General features: G+C 45.0%; 1 non-coding gene across 1 annotated transcript; it reads right to left on the reverse strand.

Moving 5' to 3' along the window:
- Nucleotides 1-11,080: 11,080 nt before the first annotated feature.
- On the reverse strand, nt 11,081-11,162 carry Trnas-aga (transfer RNA serine (anticodon AGA)). The gene has a single exon. It is a non-coding gene; the product is annotated as a tRNA-Ser (tRNA).
- Between the last annotated feature and the right edge of the window lie 3,385 nt (nt 11,163-14,547).

Genomic DNA, 14,547 nt, shown 5'->3' on the forward strand with positions numbered 1-14,547 from the left:
AGAATGTTTAGCGATGATGTTTTAGGAGAAAATAATTTGATGGGAGTGGTGAATGGGATCTTATTGTCCATCTATCCGCTCTTTATCTCCTCCTCCTCCTCCTCCTCCTCCTCCTCCTCCTCCTCCTCCTCCTCCTCCTCCTCCTCCTCCTCTTCATTAAGCCACCTGTCTCCCACCAGCCAATTTGTTCCTCCTTTTCCAGGCGCCGCTTCCTCCCCTCACTATCAATTTCCTCTTTTATCCAACAATTTCGCAGCTTCCCCCTGAAGAGAATGGGAGTTCCTGTTTTTTTTGCCTCCTTCCACTCTCTCTCTCTCTCTCTCTCTCTCTCTCTCTCTCTCTCTCTCTCTCTCTCTCTCTCTCTCTCTCTGTTATTTTTGTTCTTGTTCGTCTCCTTCTTCTTCTTCTTCTTCTTCTTCTTCTTCCTTTGTATTATCGTTTATTGTCGTTTTATGCGTCACTTGGTCGTCTTTGTTGTTCTCTTAACCTCTCACATATTGCGCTTGTTTTCTTTATTCCGTGTGTGTGTGTGTGTGTGTGTGTGTGTGTGTGCTTGAGAGAGAGAGAGAGAGAGAGAGAGAGAGAGAGAGAGAGAGAGAGAGAGAGAGAGAGAGAGAGAGAATAAAGCTTCCTAAGGGTTCTTGATCCTACCTTAATCCCAGACAAGTAAAAACCTCTCTGAAAAGTGTGTAATCTGAGGCGTGTACCTGCTTCTCTCTCTCTCTCTCTCTCTGGTATTGTGTAATCCGTCTTTCTATCTCATATTTCTTCATTTTTATTCTTTTATCTAGTTTTTCATATTTATTTAACTTATTTTACATTTTTCCTTTCTTCTCTCTCTTTCTGTCTCTCATTACCTTTTTTCTCTCCCTCCATATCTCTCTGTCTCTCTTTCTTTCACACACACACACACACACACACCTCCCCCTCCCCCTCCACACATGAACCACCCCCTCCACACACACATACCCCCCTCCACCCCTCACATAACCCCCCGCATCCCCCCACACAACCCTCCCTCCCTGCCACACACTGAACCCATCATCCTGAATACCCTCGCCGCCTAACAGGTTAATAATTCACCTGAGCCTCCGCACTTGATCCAATTTCAACAGGTAATATATAAGCGCCCGGGCAGCGTTCTCGCCGGCCGCTACAAAGGCAGTTTTAACGCGGCAGAGACGAGGCTGTAAGGAGGTCGGCGGCCGGGCAATAATGTATGCTAATGGGAACATGATAATTTGTAATGTGGAGGCGGGTGGAAATAGACACGACCCAGGAAATGATAAAGGGTGAGAAAGAGAGGAAAATAGATATCATACAAAAGAGAAGAGGTTTTTTTTTTACGTAATAATTGTAAAAAAAGACAACCTACAAAATAAAAAAAAGAGAGAAAGGGAGGAAAATATGTATTGTAGGAAAAAATATATACTATGTAATGCGGAGCCGTAAGGAAATAGACACAATCAGGTGAGAAAAGGAGTTAGAATATATTATAGAAAAAGGGAAAGATGATTTAATATGTGGTAATTTATAATATGGAGCTGGAGGGAAAGAACCGGGAAATGGAAGAGGGAGAGAAAGAGAGGCAAACAAACATTATACAAAAGGAAAGGTGAATTTTTGTACGAGTCTCACCGAATATAAAAGTTTAGTGTCGCTAGCGAACTAGTTGTAATATAAGAGGATAAAGGAATAAAGCCAACGAGGGAAATGAAAATAAGAGAGAGGAAAGAAGAAAACCTGGAAATTATATGTACGAATGGAAAGGTGAGTTTCTGTACGAGTTTCACAGAATATAAGTTTTGTATAGCGACGTAGTTGTAATATAAGGGTGTAAAGAAATGAAGCATACTAAGGAAATGAAAAAAACCTGAATCATAGAAGGGGAAAGGTAGATTTTGATATGATTTCTATTGAGTCTCGCCGAAAGTAAAAGTTTTGTGAAGTGAAGTAGATGTATTGTGCTGGCGTGGAGATATAGAACCAACCCACGAAATGAAAAAAAAAAAGAAAAAAAAAAAGAGAGAGAGGAAGACCTACATGCACACAAAGGGAAAGGTGGGTTTTGTGTGATTTCTTTGGAGTGTAGCCGAATATAAAAGCTTTGAATCGTGAAATGGTTGTAATGTTGAGATGTGAAGCCAACCACCGACATGAAAAAGTATATAAAAAGAGAATCTAAATCATACAAAGGGAAAGGCGGGTTTTGTGTGATTTCTTTGGAGTGTCGCCGAATATAAAAGCTTTGAATCGTGAAATAGTTCTAATATTGAGACGTGAAGCCAACCACCGACATGAAAAAGTATATAAAAAGAGAATCTAAATCATACAAAGGGAAAGGTGACGTTATGTATGAATGTATACCTCTTAATTAAGGAGGAGTCTTGCCGTATCAAAAAAGTATTGTATGGTAAAAGGAAACTAACAGCAATGTGGAGATACGAAGGGAATGCTGGAAACTCAGGAGAAGCTCAGTTCAGAAAAAAAGAAATATCGTGGTGACAAAATTGTAATAGTTTTGTTTATATTTATGGAACACTGGTATAGAGGTGTGAAAAATGATAATAGTTAAGATTATGGAGACAAATCGTAGAGAACAGATTTTTCATATGATTTTGTGCATTTATATGGGAAAATACTGATATGAGTGCGTGACATTGAAGTTTGTGTGCATAGGTACAGAGGGAAAGGTCGATTGTGTGTTGAGATTAATAGGATTTGCAATAAGGAAGCCAGTCAGATGTTCAACTTGTGCTGGATCACTTTCATCTTCTTCATCTGTCTTATTTTTGCGAGAGGTGGTTTGCGCTTTTTTGTGTGTGTGATCATGTTTTTTCTCTTTGACCTGCATTCTGTAGTCTAAAAAAAAAAAAGAAACAAGAAAATTAAGCGTTTGGTAAAAAATAAATAAAACAAACAAACGCACATACCATCACGGGAAAAGAAGTAAGATTATGTAAAAAAAGGGAAATATGAAAAAAAGGGGAAAAATTGAAAGAAAAAGAGTAAAAAAACGTAAGATCAGGAAATTTATTCAGCGATATAGATAAAGAAAGAAAGATATTTGAATAAGCAAAGTGAGGAGAAAGTGAATGTTGAGGGGGCCTAAATCGAGTTACCTGGTTGATGTTACCTGCTCCAGCCTCTCAGATTGGGCGGAATTCACGCTGGATGGATCAGTCGAGGCAAATATATGTAACTCTCGCTTGGTAAGGAGGGAAGGGAGGGGGGGTTAATTTGGGGAGGAGGGGAGGAAATGGGATGGGAAGGGAGAGGATGGGAACAGAGTGGAACGTTAAGTAGGGAAAGGAAGGGGAGGGGGATGGAGAGAGTAAGTAGGGGAAGGAAAGGGAAGCGAAAGGTATGACAGGAAAGGAAAGGAAATGAAGTGAAATGAAATGAAGGGAAGGGAAGGGAAGGGAAGGGAGATGAGGGGAGGGGAGAAGAGGAAAGAGAAAGGAAGGGAAGGGAAGAGAGGAAGGAAGAGAGAGAGAGAGAGAGAGAGAGAGAGAGAGAGAGGGGCTGCCTTGTTTTTGAGAGTGAGGAAAGGAGCGAGGGAGAGGAACAGGAGGAAGGTTGCGTATCAGGTGTTTGCTCTCTCTCTATCTCTCTCCGTCTGTCAGCTGGCAACCTTGCGAAAGTGAAAGATGCAATGAACGTTTTATTCTCTTGATTGAAGCCAGTCAGTCAGGGGGAGAGAGAGAGAGAGAGAGAGAGAGAGAGAGAGAGAGAGAGAGAGAGAGAGAGAGAGAGAGAGAGAGAGAGAGAGAGATCCGATCCGACACCAGCGGCCTCAAGATTCTGTCCGCCAACGTACGAGGCTTTAGGACCAACATCGGGGAGCTGACACACGCCTTCGTCCTCAGGCACCACATCGACATAGTGGTGACAGTGGAGACCTTCCTGGACGACACATGCGCCACCACCTGTGATAAGATCCCCGGGTACTCGCACTGGGCCAGACGAGACCGCCACACAGGACAGGGGGGAGGCATTGCTGTTTGCCACCGAAACGGCCTGCAGATGGACGCCCTCACCACAGACACTCCCCTGGAAATGGAGATGATGTTCCTCCGCATCATTCTCGAGGACAGGAGCGCTCTGCTACTCTGTGCCATGTACCGGCCACAGTGGCAAGGCAGCGTCCCCCTCACCTACCTCACAGAGCACCTGGACGACCTTATGGCTGCCCACAGCTGTCAGTACGCGATGGTTGTGGGCGACCTAAATCAACACCTGGTGGCGAGGGCCTTCACCGAGCTCACAGCGGTGCATGGATTGCACAACCATGTTGAGTTCCCGACACATCAGCGAGGAGGCTCCTGGACCCTGTGCTCACAGACCTGCCGAGTGACTGCGTGCTGTGCTGCCCACTAGACCGTGTGGGCAGTTCCGACCACAATGCCATACTCACCACCATCAGCCTGGCCCCAGCGCGTGAAGAGGAACATCAGCGAGTCATCTGGCTGTGGGACCGCGCGGACTGGACGGCTGCAAGGCAGGCCCTGGCAGCGACTGCTTGGGGCACAGTCCTTAACGGTGACCCACAACATGACGTCTCCGCCCTCACCACTGTCCTCAATACCGTCCAGCAGCAACACGTCCCCACCGCACCTACTCATCCAGCCCAAAAGACCAGCCTTGGTTCGGGTACAGGTGCCGTATTGCAGCCGAAAGGAAATACAAGGCTTGGACAAGATATAAAAGACACCCCACGCAGGAAAATAAGGCCCAACACAGACGAGCCTGCAAAAATATGACGAGGACAGCAAAGTGGGCAAAAGAAAGGTGGGACGCCGACAGGAGGAGAAAGCTGTCCTCTAGCCAAACCGACCCGAAACAGTGGTGGGGGCTGGTGAAGGAACAGCAAGGCCATACCCCCAGGAACGTATCCCGCCCCTGAGGAAACCTGACGGAGACCTGGCCATCACCAGCCGGGAAAAGGCTGACCTGCTGGCCTGTCACTTTAGTAAAAAATGACAACCCAAGAACCAGACAGGCAGCCGCCCGCCCTCCCCCAGCTCATCGCCTCAAGACTAGAGAATGTGCTAATCTCTGAGGACGCTGTCAGGAGACATCTGAAGGGCATCAACACCAGGAAGGCGCCAGGCCCTGACAGCGTGAGTCCATACTTACTGCGGCGATGCTCCGATGAGCTCACCAGCCCCCTCGCCCAGATCTTCCGGCGATGCCTGCAGAGCGGGGTGTGGCCTGCACAGTGGAAGGAGGCCAGAGTCACACCGTACACAAGAAAAATCCAGGTCCGAGCCAGGCAATTACAGGCCAATATCACTCCTCCCAATCATCAGCAAGATATTTGAGAGGATCATCGGGGAGCAATTGACATCCTTCCTCGAGGAAAACCACCTGCAGTCACCGAAGCAGTTTGGTTTTCGGAAGGGCCGCTCTACCTCAGACCTCCTCCTTCTCCTCTCAAAGTCCTGGCATGACGCCCTTGATGACGGCCACCCCTCTCGTGATTGCCCTGGATATAGCTGGCGCGTTCGACTCCGTTTGGCATCGCGGTCTGACGGCGAAGCTACAGCAACTAGGTATCACGGGGGACCTGCTGCGCCTGCTCTCAAACTACCTGTTAGGCAGGAGCCTCCACGTAGCAGTCAACGGAAGCACCTCGACCAGCTTCCGGTGGAGGCCTCCGTTCCACAGGGGTCCGTCCTGGACCTATTCTGTGGAACATATACTTAACGACCTCCTGCAAACCATCCCGGCAGCAAGCGCTTACGCCGACGACTGCACCCTCTCCAGAACATACAAGAGGGAGGAAGCCCAGGACGTGATAGAGTCCGTCAACAGACAGTTGGCAGACATAATGGCCTGGGGAAAGAGGTGGCAAGTCAGGTTTGCCCTGACAAAACCCAGGCCATGGTAATATCACGTTCTCAGGAGGACGCGAGGCAACTCCACGGCAGACTGAGATTCGAATGACACCATCCCTCTGCAGTCCAGCGTCGACATCCTGGGCGTGGAGGTGGACTCCCAGCTGCGGTTTGACCGTCACCTTGAAAGGGTGGCGCAAAAGACTCCCAGAAGGTGAACCTCCTGCGCCGCATGAAGAACCTCCTCGATGCTGAAGGCCTGAACACCCTCTATAAGGCACAAGTCCGTCCAGTGATGGAGTATGCACCGCTCACCTGGATGGCCAGCGCCCGCTGCCACCTCAACCTGCTAGACAAGGTGCAGAGGAGGGCTGAACGCCTCATCAACGGCACCCAGCACCACCGACCGAGCCAGTGGGAGACACAGCGACAACAACAACAACAACAACACCCACACGAAGGAAGGGCAAGACCAGCCACGAACCAGCTGAATAGCCTGGAGCACCGTCGCCGCGTCGCTGCCCTGACGGTGCTACACCAGGCACAAGTGGGCCTAGTGCCCCACCTGACGGACCTGAGGGCTACCTGGAGGAGGTCTGAGCGCAGCACGAGAACGGTGCTGAGCAACGCCTCCCTCCTGGAAGTGCCAATGGCCCGCTCCAGCACCCACCAACGTGCCTTCTCCATCGCAGCGGTGGTGTGGTGGAACAACCTCACTGCTGATGTGGATGTGACACAACTGTCCACTCAGCAGATGAAGGTTGCGTCCCACAGGTGGCTACTCCTACACCCACCGTAAATATGTATATAATTGTATAATATATTGTATAATAATTGTATAATATAATCGGCAGAAGCTTTTAAATAGCTCCCCAACGGTCGGGGGAACTTTAGCATAGACAAATAATACTGCCATGTACTAATGTACTGAACACGTTTAAATAAAAAAAAGAGAGAGAGAGAGAGAGAGAGAGAGAGAGAGAGAGAGAGAGAGAGAGAGAGAGAGAGCATTCACCCGTCGAACATGTCACACGAGCAGACACGAAGCAAAGCGGATGATGAATTTGACAAGGGATTGTGGTGCGGCGCGGGGCCAAAAATAGTCTCCCCCTCCGTTAGGTGAAGGCTCACTCTCTTCGTTTTCTGTGACACCCTGAATAGCGGAGGGGCGGTATTACGCACACACATACACACACACACACACACACACACACAGGCGCACACACACACACACACACACACACACACACACACACACACACACACACACACACACACACACACACACACACACACACACACACACACAAACTCAAAGATGTACACTTTACTTAAACATCAAAGGGTTGGAGACGCATGATAAATTTGTTCCAACCAGTGAGGAGGAAGGGAAGGAGGAGGAGGAGGAGGAGGAGGAGGAGGAGGAGGAGGAATACATAAGAAGGGAAGGGAAGGAGAAGGAGGAGGAGGAGGAGGAGGAGGAGGAGGAATACATAGGAAGGAAAGGAGAAGAAGGAGGAGGAGGAGGAGGAGGAGGAGGAGGAGAACGCAAGCTTAGGAATGAAGGACGTAAGAAAGAACAGGAGATAAAAGAAACTGAAGGCTTGTGAAATATAAGAGAGAACCTTTGAATGAAGACTTGAGAGGAGGAAAAAATATTATCGGATAGAAGAGAGGGTTAGATAGATAGATAGATAGATAGATAGATAGATAGATAGATACTCCATAAATCCTTAGACTCACTACGTTTACCATTAGTTATACTACTACTACTACTACTACTACTACTACTACTACTACTACTGCTACTACCACCACACTAATTTGATAATGACGAAACCCTTCCAGTTTAATTAATGAAACAAAACCCAAAGCAAGTTTTATTTATATTGGATGCTTGGGCCCCCCCCCCCCCCCCCCTCTCTCTCTCTCTCTCTCTCTCTCTCTCTCTCTCTCTCTCTCTCTCTCTCTCTCTCTCTCTCTCTCTCTCTCTCTCTCTCTCTCTCTCTCTCTCTCTCTCTCTCTCTCTCTCTCTCTCTCTCTCTCTCTCTCTCTCTCTCTCTCTCTCTCTCTCTCTCTCTCTCTCTCTCTCTCTCTCTCTCAAGTCATGGTGGAGAAAGACATTTTAATTAACTTTTTTTCTATTCCCTGCAGTGATCTTTATCTTCTTTCTAATTTACTACACCATTCCGCTTCACCATTTCTCTTCACTATTTTCTTTTCACAATTTTCCTCACTTCTCTTCACCAAATTTCCAATATATCTCTTTCCTTTAATCTTCCTATCACAATTTTTCTAGCCTTGTTTTTCTTTTCCTCATCAACTTCTCTTCACCACTCCTCTTCACAATTTCTGTTCAGCACACACACACACACACACACACACACACACACACACACACACACACACACACACACACACACACACACACACACACACACACACACACAAACACACACAAGAGAAGATGGCGCCACTATAAACACTTGCCTGCGCCATGACGGGCTCGGGCAGATTACCATCCAGGCCCCTCAAGCAAGCCTACCGGCGCTATAGGTTCAAACGTAACACACACACACACACACACACACACACACACACACACACACACACACACACACACACACACACACACACACACACACAGTTGTATTCTGAATATTCGTATACACGATATATATTTTTATATTCAGAAGCTTCATTTTTTGGTTTATCTTCTCGTGCAGTTAAAATGTGATTCGCGGCCTTAAACGAAATGGCACGGACGCAGTGAGGGAAAGACGGGTAATGGAAGGCTGCGGAAAAATGGGACAGGGGAGGAAAAGTACAAGGAAAAAATGTGAATGTAGAAGGAGAGGAAAAATAAGTTGAGTGTGCTTTATAGATAGATAAATATGAAGCTAGGTAGATAAATAGATAAAGAGGTAGCTGGATAAATAGACAGATTGGTAGATAGATAAATGGGTAGATAGATAGATGGATAGATAAATAAGTAGATAGATAGATATAGATATAGATAATAATTTTAAAGATAAACTATTATATGATGCTCCAGTTATTTTCTTTTTCCTTTTTTTTCCTTTTCTTTTGTTGCCTCATCTCCATTATTCACGCTCCTGTCTCCTCTCTTACTTCCTGTTTAATTATGCAGTGCTGTCTCATGTTGCTCTGTCTGATTTGTCTGTCTGTCTATCTATCTGTCCTTACCCTATTGTCTCTCTGATATCTGTGTGCGTGAATAATACCTAGTGTGTGTGTGTGTGTGTGTGTGTGTGTGTGTGTGTGTGTGTGTGTGTGTGTGTGTGTTTGTGAATATGCAGAGAGGAAGTGTCAGATAACTAATGGAGAATTGTGTTTCAAGGCTTCGTTTGGGTAAGAACTGACCTGTGTTTGTGTGTTTGTTTGTGTGTTTGTGCGGTAGGGAGGTGTTTGGATGAAATAGGAATAAGGTGTCAAGGGATGCTGTGTCTCAGGTACAAGTCTCCATTTCCTCTCCTTATATAAATACGTCAGCTGAGTCATCCTGTTCCTCCCTCTCCTCCTTCCCTTTCCCTTTCCTTTTTTTTTTTTTACAGCAAAGGAGACAGTTCAAGGGCGTAAACAAAAATAAAACAATAATAAAAAAAAAGCCCGCTACTTATTGCTCCTGAATAGAGTACTGCGGAGTGGCCAAAAAGAGAGATCAATTTCTCGATACATCCTCCTATCCTTTATTTCCTCCCTTTTTTATGTTTTACCTCTTCGTTTCCTTCTCATGTTTTGATTTTTCTCACTCCTTTAATCTTTCTATTTCATTTTTTCCTTCTCCCTGTACCTAAATAAATGTCTTTTCTCCTCATCTCATTCTCTTCCCCTTTCTCTCTTCTTTTCTTTTTCTGTATGACCTTCCCTCTCTCGGTCTCTCTTCTTCCCCTTTTCCTTTCCTCTCTTTTTTGCTTTTCCACATATATTTTCATCTCCGTTCTTTCTCTTTTATAATTCTTTACTCCTATTGTTTTATTCCTCTTCTTCTCCCTTCTTTCAAAGCCTTTACTCACTCTATTTCTAGGTCTTTCACATATATTTGTCTTATCTCCTCCCCTTCTCTTTAATAATTCTTTACTTCCATTGTTTTACTCTTTTCTTTTTTCCTCCTTTCAAAGCCTGTATATTCCTCTGAACGCTGTCTTGTTTCAGTCTTTCTTACCTGGTTCTTATTTTCCTTTCCTTCATCTCTCTTTCTCGTGCAATTTTCCTTCATCTCTCTTTCTCGTGCAATTTTCCTTCATCTCTCTTTCTCGTGCAATTTTCCTTCATCTCTCATTCTCGTGCAATTTTCCTTCATCTCTCTTTCTCGTGCAATTTTCCTTCATCTCTCTTTCTCGTGCAATTTTCCTTCATCTCTCTTTCTCGTGCAATTTTCCTTCATCTCTCTTTCTCGTGCAATTTTCCTTCATCTCTCTTTCTCGTGCAATTTTCCTTCATCTCTCTTTCTCGTGCAATTTTCCTTCATATCTCTTTCTCGTGCAATTTTCCTTCATCTCTCTTTCTCGTGCAATTTTCCTTCTTTAAGCTTTCCTACCTCTCAGATTTTCTCCCTCATCTGTTCTTACCTCTCATCAATGCCATTTTCCTTAATCACTACAGCGTCCTCCTCTTCATGTTCAGTTCCCCGGTCATGCTTTTTTCATCCATGCTTATGCTGTTCCACTTCACTTCTCTCTCCTCTCTCACTCCCCTCTTCTGCATCCCTAACCTTCCTTTATCATCTGCGTTTCTTCACTCGTTCTTCCTTGCTTAGTTATTCCTTTTCCTTCGTCTTTCTCCCCTTGTTCTTTCCTACTGGGACTTGAGGATGAAGACACGAGGAGGAGGAGCGTTCCCTTGACTCCTGGCGCTGATAGGGAGAGTTATAGAAATGAGTTATAGGTTGACAGAAAGGAAGGGAAAGTGGCGGAGGAATATGTGGTAGCTATCTGATGTTTGAAGCATGCGTAGGTAGATAGGTAGATGAGTATGTAGGTAGGTAGGTGGTTAGATATATAGGTAGGTTGTTAGGTAGGCAGGAAGATAAGTACACTGATAAACAAGCGAGATAAAGGCAGATAGATACTGTAAAGAGAAAGACATACTAAGTGAGAGAGAGAGAGAGAGACAGAGACAGACAGACAGACAGACAGACGAGGGTGGGATAAAAATAGCTCAGAAGTCCAGGCCGACAGCATTGAACAGCCGCTACCTAAATAAAAAGCTCTCTTGGTCGCAGTGAGTAGGATTCGAACCTACGCGGGAAGATCCCATCTGATTTCTAGTCAGACGCCTTAACCACTCGGCCATCACTGCTTATAGAGAGTGTCAATCTGGCCGACAACAATATTTTGGGGCCTACTTAGCCAAACTTGATAAGGCTTTCGTAGAGGTAAGAGGTATTTCCATGGGTAGTTTTATGAAGTTAGTGTTCGTTTGACAAGCCTTCTACAAGACTAACGTAATAAGCTTTCGTAGAGGTAATAGGTATTTCCGTGGGTAGTTTTATGAGGTTAGTGTTCGTTTGACAAGCCTTCTACACCATTAACGTAATAAGCTTTCGTAGAGGTAAGAGGTATTTCCGTGGGTAGTTTTATGAGGTTAGTGTTCGTTTGACAAGCCTTCTACACCATTAACGTAATCAGCTTTCGTAGAGGTAACAGGTATTTCTGTGGGTAGTTTTATGAGGTTAGTGTTCGTTTGACAAGCCTTCTACACCATTAACGTAATAAGCTTTCGTAGAGGTAACAGGTATTTCCGTGGGTAGTTTTATGAGGTTAGTGTTCGTTTGACAAGCCTTCTACACCATTAACGTAATAAGCTTTCGTAGAGGTAACAGGTATTTCCGTGGGTAGTTTTATGAGGTTAGTGTTCGTTTGACAAGCCTTCTACAAGACTAACGTAATAAGCTTTCGTAGAGGTAAGAGGTATTTCCGTGGGTAGTTTTATGAGGTTAATGTTAGTTTGACAAGCCTTCTACAAGACTAACGTAATAAGCTTTCGTAGAGGTAAGAGGTATTTCCGTGGGTAGTTTTATGAGGTTAGTGTTAGTTTGACAAGACACCTACACCATTAACGTAATAAGCTTTCGTAGAGGTAATAGGTATTTCCGTGGGTAGTTTTATGAGGTTAATGTTAGTTTGACAAGACACCTACACCATTAACGTAATCAGCTTTCGTAGAGGTAAGAGGTATTTCCAAGGGTAGTTTTATGAGGTTAATGTTAGTTTGACAAGACACCTACACCATTAACGTAATAAGCTTTCGTAGAGGTAATGGGTATTTCCAAGGGTAGTTTTATGAGGTTAGTGTTCGTTTGACAAGCTTTCTACACCATTAACGTATAAAAACATTCATGAGAGCCCTCCTAATCTTCTTTATGGCTTTGGGAAACTGGTGTAAGAGCCAAAAGCGACTGAGAATACAGGTCTAATATACTACCTCTACTGTGCTTCTTTCTTCCTCAACATCAAACTCTTTCGGGTGGAGGAGTTTAAAGACACTTCTCTAAATCAAATGGCTTATGTGTTATCGGTAGTAGTGGTAATGGTGGTAGTAGGTGGAGCAGTAATGGCGATAGTACTTAGTTGATTATATTAGATTTCTGTTTTTTGCTCACTACGTTACAATTTATACTGTGCTCGTGTGTCCTCTCCTTCTGTTTTTTTTCCTCCCGTTTTTCTCCTGTTTTTCTCCTGTTTTTCTCCTGTTTTTTTCTCCTGTTTTTCTCCTGTTTTTCTCCTTTTTCATTTTTCTCCTGTTTTTTGCTCTTGTGTCCTCTCCTTCTCCTGTTTTTCTCCTGTTTTTCTCCTGTTTTATTTTTCTCCTGTTTTTTGCTCTTGTGTCCTCTCCTTCTTCTTTTTTTTGCTCACCACGTTAAAATTTATACTGCTCTTGTGTCCTCTTTATGGGAGCACTGATTTGTGGACTTTTTTACTCACTACCTTTAGCCCTTCAACTGTCTTCTTTGCTCTAAAAAAAGGTTATAATTAGTCTTCCTGCATAGCCTCCCGCCGCGTGCACGGTCGGGATACGGGCCAAGCAAGGTGATGGAAAATATTCTCTCCTGTCCATCCAATAAAAAGTATAAAGGTTCCCGTGTTTATCCTGGAGCGTCTGCCAGGCCATAGCACGCTGCTGGAACCATAGCCATCGTTAACGTGGCATGGGAAGAGTGGCATGGAGGAGGAGGAGGAGGAGGAGGAGGAGAAAGGAAGGAAAAAAGGAAGAAAAAAAGAAAGAAAAAAATTATGAAAAAGGAAGAAAGGACGGAAGTAAATACGGAAAAATGGAGTATAAGGAGTAAGTAGAAAAAATATAACAGTGAGGAGGAGAAGAAGGAGGAAGAGGAGGGAAAAGAAGAATAGGAAAAAGGAAAGGTTTGTGAGGTGCTTCATCCCCTCAGTCCAACGTGTGGTGTGAAATATGGCGGTATTAGTGGAGGCGGTGATGGTAGTGGTCATGGTGGTGGTGGTGGTGGTTGTGGGTTGACCCTTCCCCTTTCTCACCCTCAATATATATATGACCCTTCATCTCCCTTTAACAAGCACTTGCCCTCTCCTCCTGCTGCCCCTCCTCCTCCACTACCACCTCCACCACCACCACCACTACCATCACTACCATCACCATCGCTAACACCTCTACCATTACTTCTGCCAACACCATTACCAACACCACCATTCTCACCACATGCTTACTTTTCTTTCTCTACTTTCACTCATCATCATCATCATCATCATCATTTCGTTTAACGTCTGAGCGGTTGGACGCTTTATAGCTCTCCTCCATTCTGCTCTGTCTTCTAATCCCATCAATGCCAAGTCTTCCTGTGTACACCTCCACGTTTTCCTAGATCTACCAACTGGTCTCCTTCCTTCTACCTCTAATCTCTCCAAAACTCCCAGCACTATATCCTCCCCTGCTCTCTTGACATGTACAAACCATCGGAGTCTTTCCCTTCTGAGCACTGTTTCCAGGTCCTCTACTCCACATCTGTTAGCTACATCTGCACTGGACACCCTATCTTGCCACCTGATCCCCGCCATACACCTCAGCATTCTGCGATCACTTGCTCTCAATACCTCCATCAATTTTCTAGTTAGAGCCCATGTTTCTGCTCCATACAACATTACTAATCTAATACACGCTTGGTACACCCCTGCTCTGCTCTTTAGAAGGATGCTGCGATTCACAAGTAGACTAGCCACCTCCCTTGCTACCGCCACTCTCGCTCTCACTGTCCTCTCCACTCCCGCCTCACAGTCCAGAACATCTCCCAAATAACAGAAATGCTCTACCTCATCCAGCTTTCTTCCATTTACCTTTAGTTCATCCCACTCAGTTTCTTGTCCTTGCTGTCTCCTTACACAAGCTGGGCATGTAAAATTCTGCACTCCTCTTACATTTCTGAGGCCTGAGCATCTAAGGTGGCACCACTGCCTGCAACATGTGCACAAGACTGAATTTACACCTACTCCCTTCCCACAGCATCCACATGGATATTTTCCTGATTTAATCTTTTCTCTTGCTTCTTTTCCAGTCACCATGTACTTTGTTTTTTTCCATATTAATTTTTAAACCTCTCTCCTCCATTACTTCCTTCCATTTATTAAACTTTTCTTTCACTTCTTCTGCTGTCTCTGCATTTACTACCAAGTCATCTGTATACAGCAGCTCCCATGGTGCCTCTCCTCTTGCTTCC

This window comes from Eriocheir sinensis, chromosome 18 (assembly GCF_024679095.1).
Source record: "Eriocheir sinensis breed Jianghai 21 chromosome 18, ASM2467909v1, whole genome shotgun sequence".
NCBI classification, from domain to species: Eukaryota; Metazoa; Arthropoda; class Malacostraca; order Decapoda; family Varunidae; genus Eriocheir; species Eriocheir sinensis.